A 15,590-nucleotide genomic window follows, 5' to 3' on the forward strand; every position below is an offset into this window, starting at 1 on the left:
AATTGAAATAAAATGATAATAATAATAATATGATAATAATAATAATAATACACAAAGCAAGTGATGCACAGTACAATTGCTCACCACCTGCCGACCGATGCCCAGCCAGTCCCCGAGCAGCGGCCCCCCCGGCCAGCTTTCCCCAGTTTATGTACTGAGCATGACGTCACATGGTATGGAATGTCCCTTTGGCCAGTTTGGCTGTGCCCCCTCCCAGCTTCTTGTGCACCTTCAGCCTTCTCAGTCGGTAGAACATGGGAAGCTGAAAAGTCCTTGGCTAGTGTAAGCATTACCTAGCAACAACTAAAACATCGGTGTGTTATCAACATTGTTCTCATCCTAAATCCAAAACACTGTACCAGCTACTAGAAAAGAAATTAACTCTATCCCTGCCGAAACCAGGACAATATCCACCCCTTATTCTATACTATCTGCGTCATGCTCAAGTCTCATATTTTCCAGTACATTTTCATTAATCACCACCCCTTTTTATATATATATATATATATACACACACACAGAGATATCATTCCCTTCGTCTGTGGGCCATCCCTCTAAAATGTTCAGTGAGTTCATTTAGTCCATGACTTCGGGCTCCATCTGTCATAATAATCTTTCAGGGCAGGAAAAATGGAGATGGTATGTGGTGTTGGATTGTTCCATGTTGAAGTCAGTTCTGGTACCATCATTACTGTGCTTTGCTTGGTTTCACTGAAGTTATTCTTCATTAGTCTGGGTGATTCTTATTGTAATAACATTAGTATGGCATATAATAGTATTAGTATTATTAGTATATTTGTGTATTATTAGTATAACTATTATAACTATAATTAGTACTTAACATCACATAATTCAGATCATTGGCTATTCTCACCCAAAATCAAATCCCCTCGAGGTACACATCAGACTTCCCCATCCTCCCGCATTATCCACCAAGTGCACCCAGGTCCTTGAGCAAAAGCAATCCCATGGATGGGTCTGCCTCTGCCTGAGGCAGGAATAACCCAGACTGTCTTCCCCAGCATATTTTTTATGTGCACTACAGGGACTTTATTCCCATCTACAGTACGTAAAAGTTCTGACTGGGCAGGGCCTGCTCGATTGGCGGATCCCCTAGTGTTGACTAACCAGGTGGCCTTTGCTAAATGCGTATCCCAATGTTTGAATGTCCCGCCACCCATTGCTCTCAGCGTAGTCTTTAACAGTCCATTGTATCGTTCAATTTTCCCAGAGGCTGGTGCATGATAGGGGATGTGATACACCCACTCAGTGCCGTGCTCTTTGGCCCGGGTGTCTATGAGGTTGTTTCGGAAATGAGTCCCATTGTCTGACTCAATTCTTTCTGGGGTGCCATGTCGCCATAGGACTTGCTTTTCAAGGCCCAGGATAGTGTTCCGGGCGGTGGCATGGGGCACGGGATATGTTTCCAGCCATCTGGTGGTTGCCTCCACCATTGTAAGCACGTGGCGCTTGCCTTGGCGGGTTTGTGGGACTGTGATATAATCGATCTGCCAGGCCTCCCCATATTTATATTTCAACCATCGTCCTCCATACCAAAAAGGCTTTAACCGCTTGGCTTGCTTGATTGCAGCACGTTTCGCATTCATGGATAACCTGGGCTATAGTGTCCATGGTCAAGTCCACCCCTCGATCACGAGCCCATCTGTATGTTGCATCTCTTCCTTGGTGACCTGAGGTGTCATGGGCCCACCGAGCTAGAAATAATTCACCCTTATGTTGCCAGTCCAGATCCACCTGAGCCACTTCAATCTTAGCAGCCTGATCCACCTGCTGGTTGTTTTGATGTTCTTCAGTGGCCCGACTCTTGGGTACGTGAGCATCTACGTGACGGACTTTTACAACCAGGTTCTCCACCCGGGCAGCAATATCTTGCCACAATGCGGCAGCCCAGATGGGTTTGCCTCTGCGCTGCCAGTTGCTCTGCTTCCATTGCTGCAACCACCCCCACAGGGCATTTGCCACCATCCATGAGTCAGTGTAGAGATAGAGCACTGGCCACTTTTCTCGGTCAGCAATGTCTAAAGCCAGCTGGATGGCCTTTACTGCTGCAAATTGGCTCGATTCACCTTCTCCTTCAGCAGTTTCTACAACTTGTCGCATAGGACTCCATACAGCAGCTTTCCACCTCCGATGTTTTCCCACAAGACGACAGGACCCATCAGTGAACAGGGCATATTGCTTCTCATTTTCTGGTAGTTCATTATACAGTGGGGCCTCTTCAGCACGCGTTACCTCCTCCTCTGGCAATATTCCAAAATCTTTGCCCTCTGGCCAATCCATGATCACTTCCAGGATTCCTGGGCGACTGGGGTTTCCTATTCGAGCCCGTTGTGTGATCAGTGCGACCCACTTACTCCATGTAGCATCAGTTGCATGATGTGTACAGGGGACCCTCCCTCTGAACATCCAGCCTAGCACCGGCAGTCGGGGTGCCAGGAGGAGCTGTGCTTCAGTGCCGATCACTTCTGAAGCAGCTCGAACCCCTTCATATGCTGCTAATATCTCTTTTTCAGTTGGAGTATAGCGGGCCTCGGATTCTCTGTATCCCCGACTCCAAAACCCTAGGGGTCGACCTCGAGTCTGCCCTGGTGCTTTCTGCCAGAGGCTCCAGGTAGGGCCATTCTCCCCGGCTGCGGTATAGAGCACATTTTTTACTTCTTGCCCTGCCCGGACTGGCCCCAGGGCTACTGCATGAACTATCTCCCGTTTAATTTGTTCAAAAGCTTGTCGTTGCTCAGGGCCCCATTTGAAATCGTTCTTCTTTTGGGTCACTTGATAGAGAGGGTTTACAATCAGACTGTAATTTGGAATGTGCATTCTCCAAAAACCCACGACGCCTAAGAAAGCTTGTGTTTCCTTTTTGCTAGTTGGTGGACACCTGGCTGTTATTTTGTTGATCACATCCATTGGGATCTGACGACGTCCATCTTGCCATTTTATTCCTAAAAAGTGGATCTCCTGTGCAGGTCCCTTGACCTTACTTTGTTTTATGGCAAAACCGGCCTTCAGCAGGATTTGGACTATTTCCTTCCCTTTTTCAAAAACTTCTCCTGCTGTGTTGCCCCACACGATGATATCATCAATGTATTGCAGGTGTTCTGGAGCTCCACCCTGTTCTAGTGCAGTCTGGATTAGTCCATGGCAAGTGGTGGGGCTGTGTTTCCACCCCTGGGGCAGTCGGTTCCAGGTGTACTGAACGCCCCTCCAAGTGAAAGCAAATTGTGGCCTGCACTCTGCTGCCAAAGGGATTGAGAAAAACGCATTAGCAATATCAACTGTGGCATACCACTTGGCTGCCTTTGACTCCAGTTCGTATTGAAGTTCTAGCATGTCTGGCACAGCAGCACTCAGCGGTGGCGTGACTTCATTTAGGCCACGATAGTCTACTGTTAGTCTCCACTCTCCATTAGACTTCCGCACTGGCCATATGGGACTGTTAAAGGGTGAGCGGGTCTTGCTGATCACTCCTTGGCTCTCCAGTCGACGAATCAGCTTATGGATGGGAATCAGGGAGTCTCGGTTGGTGCGATATTGCCGCCGGTGCACTGTGGTGGTAGCAATTGGCACTTGTTGGTCTTCGACCTTCAGCAACCCCACAACAGAGGGGTCCTCTGAAAGACCAGGCAAGGTGGACAGCTGTTTAATTTCCTCCATCTCCAAGGCGGCTATACCAAAAGCCCACCGGTACCCTTTTGGGTCCTTGAAATACCCTCTCCTGAGGTAGTCTATGCCAAGGATGCACGGAGCATCTGGGCCAGTCACAATGGGGTGCTTCTGCCACCCGTTCCCAGTTAAACTCACTTCGGCTTCCAATACAGATAGCTGTTGGGATCCCCCCGTCACCCCAGAAATATAGATGGGTTCTGTTCCTATATATCTTGATGGCATTAGGGTACACTGTGCACCGGTGTCTACCAGAGCCTTATACTTCTGTGGGTCTGATGTGCCAGGCCACCGAATCCACACAGTCCAGTAAACCCGGTTGTCCCTTTCCTCCCCCTGGCTGGAGGCAGGGCCCCTCTAATCCTCATCACAGTACTCATTTCTCATTTCTTGTACGTACGGGTCAGAAGTTTCTTCATTAAGATCAAGAGTAAGATCAGCCCTTCTACTCTGTCTGGGGAACTGCCCACTGGAAACTGGAGCAACAATTTTCCTGGAAGAACCTCTTTCTGTGATTGTTTTCCCTTGCAATTCGCGTACCCGTGCCCCTAGGGCTGCGGTAGGTTTCCCATCCCACTTCCTCATGTCCTCTCCGTGGTCACGCAGATAAAACCATAGGGTGCCCCGTGGTGTGTACCCTTTATATTCTCTCTCTTGAGCAAAAGAACGCTTACTTCTAATAGCCGAGATACTGGTCCGTACAGGTGAGGAGTAGGACCTATCCTCTCTGAGTTGCTGGATCTCCCGGGGCAGTTTTTCGGACAGTTTCTCCACAGCCGAGACGATGGAGGAAGAAAGACTTTCCTCGTATTGCCGGAGTTGACTAGCCAATTCATCCACTGTTTGTTCCTCTCCATCTTTCCAGGTCATCACTGCCAATGAATTGGCGTATGACGATGGTGAGCTCCTTATAAACTTCCGCCACATGGGTCGTGTGCACTTGACTTCGTCTGGATCTTTGGATAGTTGTTTATTGTTCAGGTCACCATAAATCACCTCCAGCACAGCTAATTCTCTCAGAAACTGGATACCCTTCTCCATGGTGGCCCACTTGCTTGGGCGACATATGACATCTTCCTTAAAGGGATACCTTTCCTTCACGCTTGACAAGAGTCGCCTCCAAAGGCTGAGGATACGTGTCCCTTTTCCAATTGCTTTATCAATGCCCCCTTCCCTAGAAAGGGATCCCAGCTGCTTGGCTTCCCTACCCTCTAATTCCAGGCTACTGGCCCCATTATCCCAGCATCGGAGCAGCCAGGTGACAATATGCTCACCTGGACGACGGCTGAAATCTTTTCGTATATCTCGCAGCTCACTCAGGGATAGAGATCGGGTGGTTACTGCCTCGTTTATGAGTTCTTCCTCTTCCTCCTCCCCGATCAGCGGCCGGCTCCTCCTCCTCCCGTTCTCGTGATGGCCCTTCTCCAGGGTACTCGTACAGTTCTTCCTCCGGTTCCCTTTTAGAAGAAGCTTCTTCCTCCCTTACTAAACGAGCCGACTTCCGCTTCCAAAATTTCTTCTTGTGTACAGGGGCGACTGATACCGGCACAGGCTGGTTCTTTGGTTCAGCCACAGGGCCTGTTGCCGGGGTTGGAGTGGTCGCAGTGCAAGTGCATGTCACCGGAGTCTGAGTGGCCGCAGGGCCTGTTGCCGGGGTTGGAGTGGCCGCAGTGCATGTCGCTGGGGTTGGAGTGGTCGCAGTGCATGTCGCCGGGGTTGGAGTGGCCGCAGTGCAAGTGCATGTCACCGGAGTCGGAGTAGCCGCAGGGCCTGTTGCCGGGGTCTGAGTGACTGCAGTGCAAGTGCATGTCACCGGAGTCTGAGTGGCTGCAGGGCCTGTTGCCGGGGTTGGAGTGGCCACAGTGCAAGTGCATGTCACCGGAGTCTGAGTGGCCGCAGGGCCTGTCGCCGGGGTCTGAGTGACCGCAGTGCATGTCGCCGGGGTCTGAGTGGCCTCAGTGCATGTCGCTGGGGTCTGAGTGGCCGCAGTGCATGTCGCCGGGGTCTGAGTGGCTGCAGTGCATGTCGCCGGGATTGGAGTGGCCGCAGTGCATGTCGCCGGGGTCTGAGTGGCCGCAGTGCATGTCGCCAGGGTCTGAGTGGCCGCAGTGCATGTCGCCGGGGTCTGAGTGGCTGCAGTGCATGTCGCTGGGGTTGGAGTGGCCGTAGTGCGTGTTGCCCGGGTTTGAGTGGCCGCAGGGCCTGTTGCCGGGGTCTGAGTGGCTGCACGGCCTGTTGCTGGGGTCGGAGTGGCCGCAGGGCGCGTTGCCCGGGTCTGAGTGGCCGCAGTGCGTGTCGTTTTACTGTCAGAGCCAGAGACCTTCTCTTCCCTTTGAGGGAACTGAATGGTGTTGAACAGGGCTCGGTAGGCATGGGCCAGGCCCCAGCACGTTGCAATGATCTGCATCTCTCTGGAGTTGCCAGGGTGACAGCATACTTTTTCCAAATATTCTACTAACTTTTCAGGATTCTGCACTTGCTCAGGGGTGAAGTTCCAAAACACTGGGGGTGCCCATTGGCCTAGGTGCTTGCCCATCTTGTCCCACACACCCTGCCACTCATAATTATTCAGCCTTGGGGCAGATCTCTGGATGATATTCTTAAATTGCTTACCAACTTTAGACAAAACCGAAACAGTATTCCCAAGAAGTATTAATAGAAGTATCTTAACTGCCCAAGGATGTTCAAAATACTGAAAAATTACTGTAGTGAAGGAGGAAACATTATAGAAGAAGGTAGTGACCCTGCCATTCTGTATTTCCTCCGTAAAGAAACTCTCAGAAAAGTTACTGCAATTGCTAGTTGTCTCCACGATATGGTATCCATGGTACAGTAATGGCTTCATTGCAAAGTTTACATACCACAGAAACGTCAAGGTCAATGTTCTAAAAACAAACCTCACAAGCGAGACATTACTATTCACTGCAGACCACAGCAAACTGCAAAACCCAACACCAATCTTTAACATGTACAGCAGGAAAAAGAGCGCGATGCAGATTATACAAATCAATATCGAGAACAGAGAAACCAACATTGTGACCCACAACTACTAACAGATATAAGTTCTTTAATACACTCCGGTTAACCTGTTATTATCTCAAACCCTTCGAGCCCCACGTTGGGCGCCAAAAAAGGACTGTCGTGGTTTAACTTCAGTTGGCAACTAAGCACCACGCAGCCGCTCGCTCACTCCCCCCCACCCGGTGGGATGGGGGAGAGAATTGGAAGAGCACAAGTTAGAAAAACTTGTGGGTTGAGATAAAAACAGTTTAATAATTGAAATAAAATGATAATAATAATAATATGATAATAATAATAATAATACACAAAGCAAGTGATGCACAGTACAATTGCTCACCACCTGCCGACCGATGCCCAGCCAGTCCCCGAGCAGCGGCCCCCCCTGGCCAGCTTTCCCCAGTTTATGTACTGAGCATGACGTCACATGGTATGGAATGTCCCTTTGGCCAGTTTGGCTGTGCCCCCTCCCAGCTTCTTGTGCACCTTCAGCCTTCTCAGTCGGTAGAACATGGGAAGCTGAAAAGTCCTTGGCTAGTGTAAGCATTACCTAGCAACAACTAAAACATCGGTGTGTTATCAACATTGTTCTCATCCTAAATCCAAAACACTGTACCAGCTACTAGAAAAGAAATTAACTCTATCCCTGCCGAAACCAGGACACATGGGTACATGAGTTGCAAGGAAAAACAATCACAAAAGGAGATTCTTCCAGGAAAATTTCTGCTTCAGTTTCCAGCGGGCAGTTCCGCAGAAGAGTAGTAGGGTATGGAATATCCCTTTGGCCAGTTTGGGTCAGCTGTCCTGGCTGTGCTCCCTCCCAGCTTCTTGTGCACCTCCTTGATGGCAGAGTATGGGAAGCTGAAAAGTCCTTGACTTAGTATAAACACTGCTTAGCAACAACTAAAACATCCGTGTGTTATCACATTATTCTCATGCTAAATCCAAAACACAGCACTATGCCAGCTACTAGGAAGGAAATTAACTCTATCCTAGCCGAAACCAGGACTGAGTGTAAGGCTGAGTTAGTAAAGGACTGAAACGTATGAGACTCTAGCATGAATTATGGTGGTGAGGGCAGATATTAATGGACAGTGTCACCAATGATTGCACAAAGATTTCTTTTTGCTCACGTTCTACACACTGGAAATGGTAGGAAAGACCGAGGCTTGGATGTGGACCAACATTTCTAAAGCAAAGAAAAACTCCGGAGTCTCCTGAATCAACGCTGATGCAGAAGCATTAAAGGCCTTATCTCCAGAGACACTTGGGATGCAGATGCAAGTCACTGCAAGCGGCATTATAGAAAATCATCCTTCACTTATGTGATGTGAAGGATGGGAAGCTGGTGCTTATCACTGACCACAGAAAAGTAACTTCACTTATCTGGTCCAATATATTTTCCACCTCTTCCCTCACTTGAGCATTTAGACTAAACTGTTCATAGTATGAACTGTCAGATGTTTTCGTGCATGTGCATGTGTGCACACACTCTCATGTCAAATAGGACCTAGGTTTCAGTTCATTTTTGTTATGTGAACCAAGTATGAAATAACATTTGCACACAATTCTCTTTCTGATAGGGTGTGCTAGGGGCAGTTTTGCATGCTTTGCAGACACTGACATCTCAGTGACACATAGGAGACTTGTTCACAACAGTGTGACAGTACAGAACTAGCAGGGCTACGTATGTTCAATGAAACTGTGAACTCAAGGAAGGATTTATAGCGGCCATTGACCTAGTGCAAACTAGAATTCATCATGTCTGGAGTTGTAAGTTAGCGCTGGAGTAATGGTAATAAATCAGGTGTTTAATGTCATCATATACTATTCAGACAAAAAGAAGAGAAAACACAAAGCATAGTAATTCCCAGAGGAAGGACAATAATGCTGTGGAGAGCTGAAGCCATGAACACATCAATGCAGCTAGGTGGCTTGTGCCCAGCCAGTTGGTTTTCTCCATATCAATGCCAGCGCACATGCGAATGCAGCACACAAGCTGGCATATTTCTGGCAGCCTCTCCATGAATGAATGTGCTGCAGGAAAGCACTGTGTCTGCATGACAACTGAGTAACATCCAGTGTGGTTCATGGTGTTGTCAGTGTCAGGAAAAAAACATGCACACTGTTTCAGCAAAGCACTGAAATGGTCTTGCCAGTAAGGTCAGTAAAGGAAACATTTAAAAAGTGGTTCTAGTAACCCTCTCCCTTTGTATTGGGTTAGAGGTCAGCAGGTACTTCTCATGAAGGACGGGAAGAGCTTAAATATTCATAATTTTAGAGCCTTGTGGAACTGCCAGCCCACTCATAAGACCGTTACTTGAAATCAATTGGTTTTGAAGAAAAGGGAAGCTAGGGTTCCCCATATGCCAATTCATACATGAATGCAGCTTATTGCAGAGTCTGAGAGATTTAGGTTAGCATGAGAAATGTGCTTGTTTAGTGTGGCAGGCTGCTGTCTCATTATCATACTTCTGCTAGCGTCCCTAAAGAAAGGGTCCCTCTCTCAAGATGAAGGTTAAAAATTGGCCCTCGTGAAGCAAAGGTTTTACCAACTGAAACAGGGTAACGTCTCAGTCTTGGAAGGCAAAGATGCACAGGAGGGTGGGAAGAAGCAGCCTGCTTGTAATGAATCACTTCTATTTTACTACCATGTAACAGCTGATGAATCATACTTCAGCATGGCAGATGAGGATTATCCAAACTGAAAAGAGTTTATGGCCTTTGTCATGGGATGAAGACCATCCAAAAGCAACACTTAGCTAAGTGGGACCTTGGCTGTATCTGCCCATCTCCTGGGGAGCATCCGTACACAAAAGTGCGCAGAATTGTGAGTCCACAGAGAAATGACCCCACACTGCTCCAAGATGTTGGGTGGTCAGAGCAAGCGCCTGGTCACCTGAGGCCATGGCACCAGTGGCAGCTGGAGGGGAAGCTGAGGCACTGGGCTGGACCATGGTGAGCATGAAGTCGGTGAATGTCACATAATAGAGGTGAAAAGCTCTAGATTGAAATTTCTACCTACCCACTACACCCCTCCCACTTAATAAATACATTGTAAATTTTAAGTCAGTGGGTGGTGTGGGTCTGTCCTTTCCATGATCTCACCTCTAATTTCCACTGTGACACCCTGGCTGAAAAGCCATGCTGTGACATCAGTGCTGAAAAGATGTATTTTTCTCCTGGAGACTGTAAAATACTGGGGAAAGCTTACAGAGTGGCTGGAAAATGATCTCGTTTGAAGAGACGCAAGCTCTGACAGGAAAGGAAAATCTGTCATTGAAATAGGGTATTACAATAAATAAGAGTTCATTTTGCCAGTCTAAAATTACCCCACCTCAGACATGGAGTTTCCCAGTAAACTTCAGAAAACTCAGAGTAGTGGGTGACAAAAGCGACAACTGGTCAGTTAATGGGAGCCGTGGATGGGAAGCAAGTATCTAATGTGCCATTTAGTTTTCATGGTTGCATATAAAATTACACAAATTACCTTGATCTTCTTTAAGCAAATAAATTATTAATCATTAAGCTGCACTTTTATATTTACATTTAGTTGCAGAACCTTTAATCTTCCCGAATCTTTCACATTTCCTCTTTAAAATACTTATGGTTGTAACAAATGCTTGTAGATTCGCTTTAAAACATGTCATTTATCAAAGCAATTAAGGCAGATATTTTGCTAAAAGAAATGTAGAGGGATTAAATTCATAATCTCTGAGAGGAAAAGAGAACACTATATAGTGCTGAAAGGAGAAGATTCACCCATTATTTTAGGAATATTGAGCTGAAGACAAAATCAAATTATGAGATCTTAGTGACTAAAATGTGAGTTACATTGGAGTTTTGCAAAATCTTCAGTGAAATTTAACAGAAAACATATAAGAAAACAACAGAAAAAATATAAGAAAGTAATGCTCAGCTGCTAAAACACATTTTATGAAGGTTTTATGTGCAGATATAAAATGGTTGGCATGTGTTTTCCTACTGTTTAAAACTGCAGTGTCTATCTCAGGTCTATTTCTAAATATAGAAAAAAACCCATGATGAATCTAATGAAAATTAACACAAGAATTCTTGATTTTTATTGAAAGGTCAAGAAATTTGAAGGTAAAACTTCCAACTTTAGGTTATAAAGAAAGGAGCTTATACAGCAGTAAATTTCACTCTCAAAACATTTCTGTGTGGAAATTATCTATCCCTAGAGACATTACATAGCTTCAAAAAACAGAAAGAAACACAAAGTGACCTTTACAATGACATATCAAAGCTTGCTTTACAAATCCCTAATTCATTAACATGGAAAAGCAGTCATGCCTCACTCCTCTCTAAACACTGATCCTTCAAGATGTTGAAGGACTCCCACTTACTCAGGTTTGAAAAGCATGATTCAATACCATAAAACCTTATTTTTTTTATGAACAGTGGGTTCATTTCTTTCACATACTGATCTTGGCTCAGATAATAAACTTATTTTCCTCTTATGGAAAAAGAAACTGATATTGTAGCCTCAAATTGTTATAACTAGTTTCAAAGGACATGCTGAAATTCATTGGGCAAACAAGTTTCTCAGGCAGTTTTTGTAAGTCCTCAAAAAAGTTAACGTCCCCTGCCCTCACTTCATTCCATTGCAGCTTTACCAATAAATTTAGAGTACATCACATTGCATGCTTATAAGCTTGCTATTCAGCAGCTGCTGCCCTTAGTTAAGAAATGAAGGGAACTAACGGGATACAGATATTTCTCACTGATTAGGGTGCTGCTAAGTATGACTGCCATAAAGAAGAAAGAGAATAGATGTCCTAGTAATTGGCCAATACAGAAAAGCTGATTATAAAAAAGTGCATTATCAATGTGAAAGCATCTGAGAAGTTAATTGAAAACCATCTGTTTCCTCCATGTTTGTATAGTGTCTAGCATAGCTGAATTTCAGACTATAAGCTAGTCTTAAATGATAAAAATTGTCATTCACCATTATTACTTTTTCTAATTTCAAAACTTTACATACTAGAAACCTATAGCTAAACATGAATCATCCATGGAAATGTACCAGGGCAAACACTGGGTACACTACATTTCATTACAGTGTGATTTTTTCTGGTTGAGTGCTAAACACTAGACAACAGGAGATTTATATTGGACACGCTGACATATCCTTCACTGCAGTGTCATGAGTTGTTGCTAGTATAACTAAACTCAACAACAAACAGTGTTTAGTGCTCTGAATTAACTAAATCCATATTTATTTATTTATTTATCTGAAACAAAGCCAAATATTGTGGCGTTCACAACAAATCTCATATTCATACCATGCAACTCCTTCCCCCCCGATAAATGAACCTTTAAAAATACATTAATCCTCCAAACAAACACAAAACCCCCTCATTTTGTTGAGGTTTCGTTGGTATATTTAACATAATGCATGTTTAATCTTAAATAAGTAGAGCAAATAATGGCAAAATAGTGGAAGATGTTCGATTGCCAAAAATATGTTGTGCTGGCAGAGACCAGGAATTACTGTCTTGGCTTTCAAATTCTGTTGGTTTTTTTTTACAACTCTTTGTATGTATTTTAAGTTTGGAATTTAAAGCTGCTGGTGTCAAATAGGTCAGACAAGTTATATATTACTACCTTCCAAATAGGAACTAGTTCCTATTTGCTAATGATATTTTCCTTAATGGTAAGGACATAGAAGGGAGGTTTTTCAAAAGCACCTCATTCCCCGCAAAGTTCCTTGGTTGTTGGAAAGCTGACATGCCTTTTGCAGCAGCACGGTGTCTTCTCAGAGGAGCTCTGACCACCACAGATGGAGAGATTTGGAGCGGTTGTGCAAAGAGAGATGAGCATCTTTATCAACAGCAGGAGCTCACAGCTCACAAGGGATGGGGTGAGAAATGTCATAGCTTTGTATGAGTTCAGCCCTTGAAGGTCCATGTTCTGAATGTAAAGGTGTTGGCATACTGGCTAGACTAGCACAGGGCAAGTCTAGACAAAGCAAAATAGCATATTTCCCCATAGTAATGCTGGGGGGTGTGTGGTGTGAGTTCTTCTGCTATGTGCTACGTTGCTCGCAAATGAACTCTTATGAAGCACAAGTTCCAGGTTGTGGTCGAAGCCTTCCATTAGGAGAAGCATCTCTGCATCATGCCCTGTTTAAGCAAGCAATTTTGAATAAAAATGTCCCAATGTCAATAAAATCTAACCTAGAGAATCAAACCCCTATATTAAACAAAATATCTTACTTTCTGAGCCATAATTTTCATTCTGTTGTATTTGTCTTGTGATGTGGAGGTGTTTAGTGCTTTGCAGCGGATGGCTGTCAGGGCAATGGAATAGGAAAACAAATGTCTGAGCTGATAACATTACAGAAGTGAGCTGCAGGCTAGCTGCATTTTTACATGCCACTAGTCTTTTAACAGAGCCCTGTGAGTGACAGTCATTTTTCAATCATTATCCCAGTTAGATTCTTGGGAAAATTTTATTTTTAATAGCATATTGTAACCAGGCCTCTTACAGTGGCTTATTATGTTTTAGATATGTTAATCTATACTGTGAGGCCTTGTGCAAAATTAAGTCTCATCATTAGCACTATCCTCATATCTCCGGTGTCAAAATAACAGCAGGTCCTGTAGAAATGTTTGGTAAGTTCTGCAGGAAGCCTGGCCAAAATCGGTACAGAGCTATCGTTCTGCTGTTTAGCTGCCGTTTATTTAATTATATGCTTAGTCAGACTTCTTGGAAGTAGAAGGGTGTTCCTTCAGGGACAATTTTGAGGAGCACAGTACAGCAAATATACCTGGGACCTGTCACTTATTTGTTTATTAGACATGTTCATAATATGCCTGTTGAACTCCCCTTCAGAGTGCTTTAAGTATGCTGAGATGTAGTAGTGGCATCCTTAGAAAAAAATGCTGATGAAGGTGAGAGTGGTGTCAAACAGTACATCCTGCCTACGTGCGCGCTGCTGAGGATACAGAGGACCTTTCAGTTCCAGCATAAGTAACTTCTGATTACAACTAGAAAACCTTCTGTTTTCCTAGTAAAAACCACAATATTTCCAGCTGCACCTGGCCACAACAGTGTGAGTCAAAATCCACTCTTAGCATCCTTCCCCAGCATGTTGTAAACAGAAAATAATAGTAGGGAATGATTCCTACCCTTAACTATCACTTAAGTGGTAGAACATGAATGGGGCATCACACTTCCTACAGATAAAATGATATCTCATATTTCAGACTGTTGCAAGAACTTTTGGATCACCATCCAGAAATGAAGTAAGCCACAAATGAAATAATTGATTTTTGTTTGGAGAGTAACAATTTCCCAAGGACAGTTTATAGGGAAATCCATTTGCATTTCACAGGTCAATGGGCTTTATAAATTTCACAGATTAAAATAAAATAATTGAAACAAAAAAGATAGTTATAACCCTGATTATATATTCAGGATATAGAAAAAGACCTTGATGATAGTTTATAGGGCCATATTTCTTGAACTTTTGGGAGTGTTTTTTCTTTTTTTCTTTGTAAATAGCTATAACTATGACACGGTAGACTTGAAGAGGGATGTCTTGTAGTTCAATCACAGCACTTGATCCATAAGGCCTGTTCTTCAGTTCTTGGGGCTGGTGTGCACAGAGCAAGCTTAATCTCTCTGTTTCAGTTTCTCACCTGTGAAAAAGAGATGAAATATTTTCTTCTTATATTCTTTATCCACTTGGTTTTGTGAGCTCTGAAGAATAGCAAATGTCTTTTGCTTTGTGGATAAGCAACAGGCTGTACAACACAGCCTTGAATTTGAATGAGTTTCTTGTATCTCAGGAAGTTCTTGTGAAGTGAGGAAATTCACTGGCAACTGCAGTTCACTCTTCAAAATTGAAATAAAAAGCATACCTATAATATAAGATATTAATATGGTTTTACTGTCTTATACAGCAATGTAGTTCAATACATCACTGGATTTTTATTACTGCAGTTCAACTTGATTTCCATAGGCAGATGATTCTCTCCACATGCAGCTTGATCAGGGTAAAATAATTTATTTACAGCGCTGCTTCTTAAGTAAATTCTTTTCTTCATATCGTGGATCCCACTGACAGATAAGGTCAGGTTTAGCACATATGGAGACAACAATTTAAAAAATAAATAAATCTGTTACTTACTACAAATTCATGGATCATAAGAGAAAAATAAGCTCAACTTCCTTTATTCTTTTATTCTTTCATTATTCTTTCTTTATTCCATGTGTAATCCAAGGAGAAGGGGAACTTCTTTCCTTTTTAACAGGCTCTATAGTAAGACTAAGTGCTTTTGGACACTGTTGTGTGAGTTGCAGGACTAATGTTTGCCAAACGCTATCTGGCATATGAGCCTCAGGAAATGGAATATATATTCCTAATCTTGCCTTCATTCTCTTTGCCAGGGTTCAGGGTTTTTCAAAGTGATTCTGCCCAATTCAAATTGCAGATTGGATTGTTTGAACAATAAGACATGAGAAGGTATGAAATGAAAGTGATTAAAGAAACAGGATACATTTTGCAAGAATATATCTTATTTCATGAAAACACATCACAATATGAATCTTTAGTGCAACTAACCTTAAGTCTAGTGTATTAATACAGAATAAACCTGCAGTTCAAGTTGAATGTTTAGCAGAAGAATGGGCCTAATTCGGAAGTCAGATATTTAAGTCTCCTATAGTCTAAAAGCAGAGTAATGAAAAGGACATTATGGAATGTGATTGCATATTACCTTAGTATTATGGGGAAATAAAAAAAAAAAAAAAGAATTGGTCTTATTAATAATGAGCCTATAATTGGCGATACAGATTTCAGAATACAAAATCAGTGAGAACATATGGTTGTTCCCCTACAAATGGGACACTGGGAGTAA

Source organism: Aptenodytes patagonicus, chromosome Z (assembly GCF_965638725.1).
Source record: "Aptenodytes patagonicus chromosome Z, bAptPat1.pri.cur, whole genome shotgun sequence".
NCBI lineage: Eukaryota > Metazoa > Chordata > Aves > Sphenisciformes > Spheniscidae > Aptenodytes > Aptenodytes patagonicus.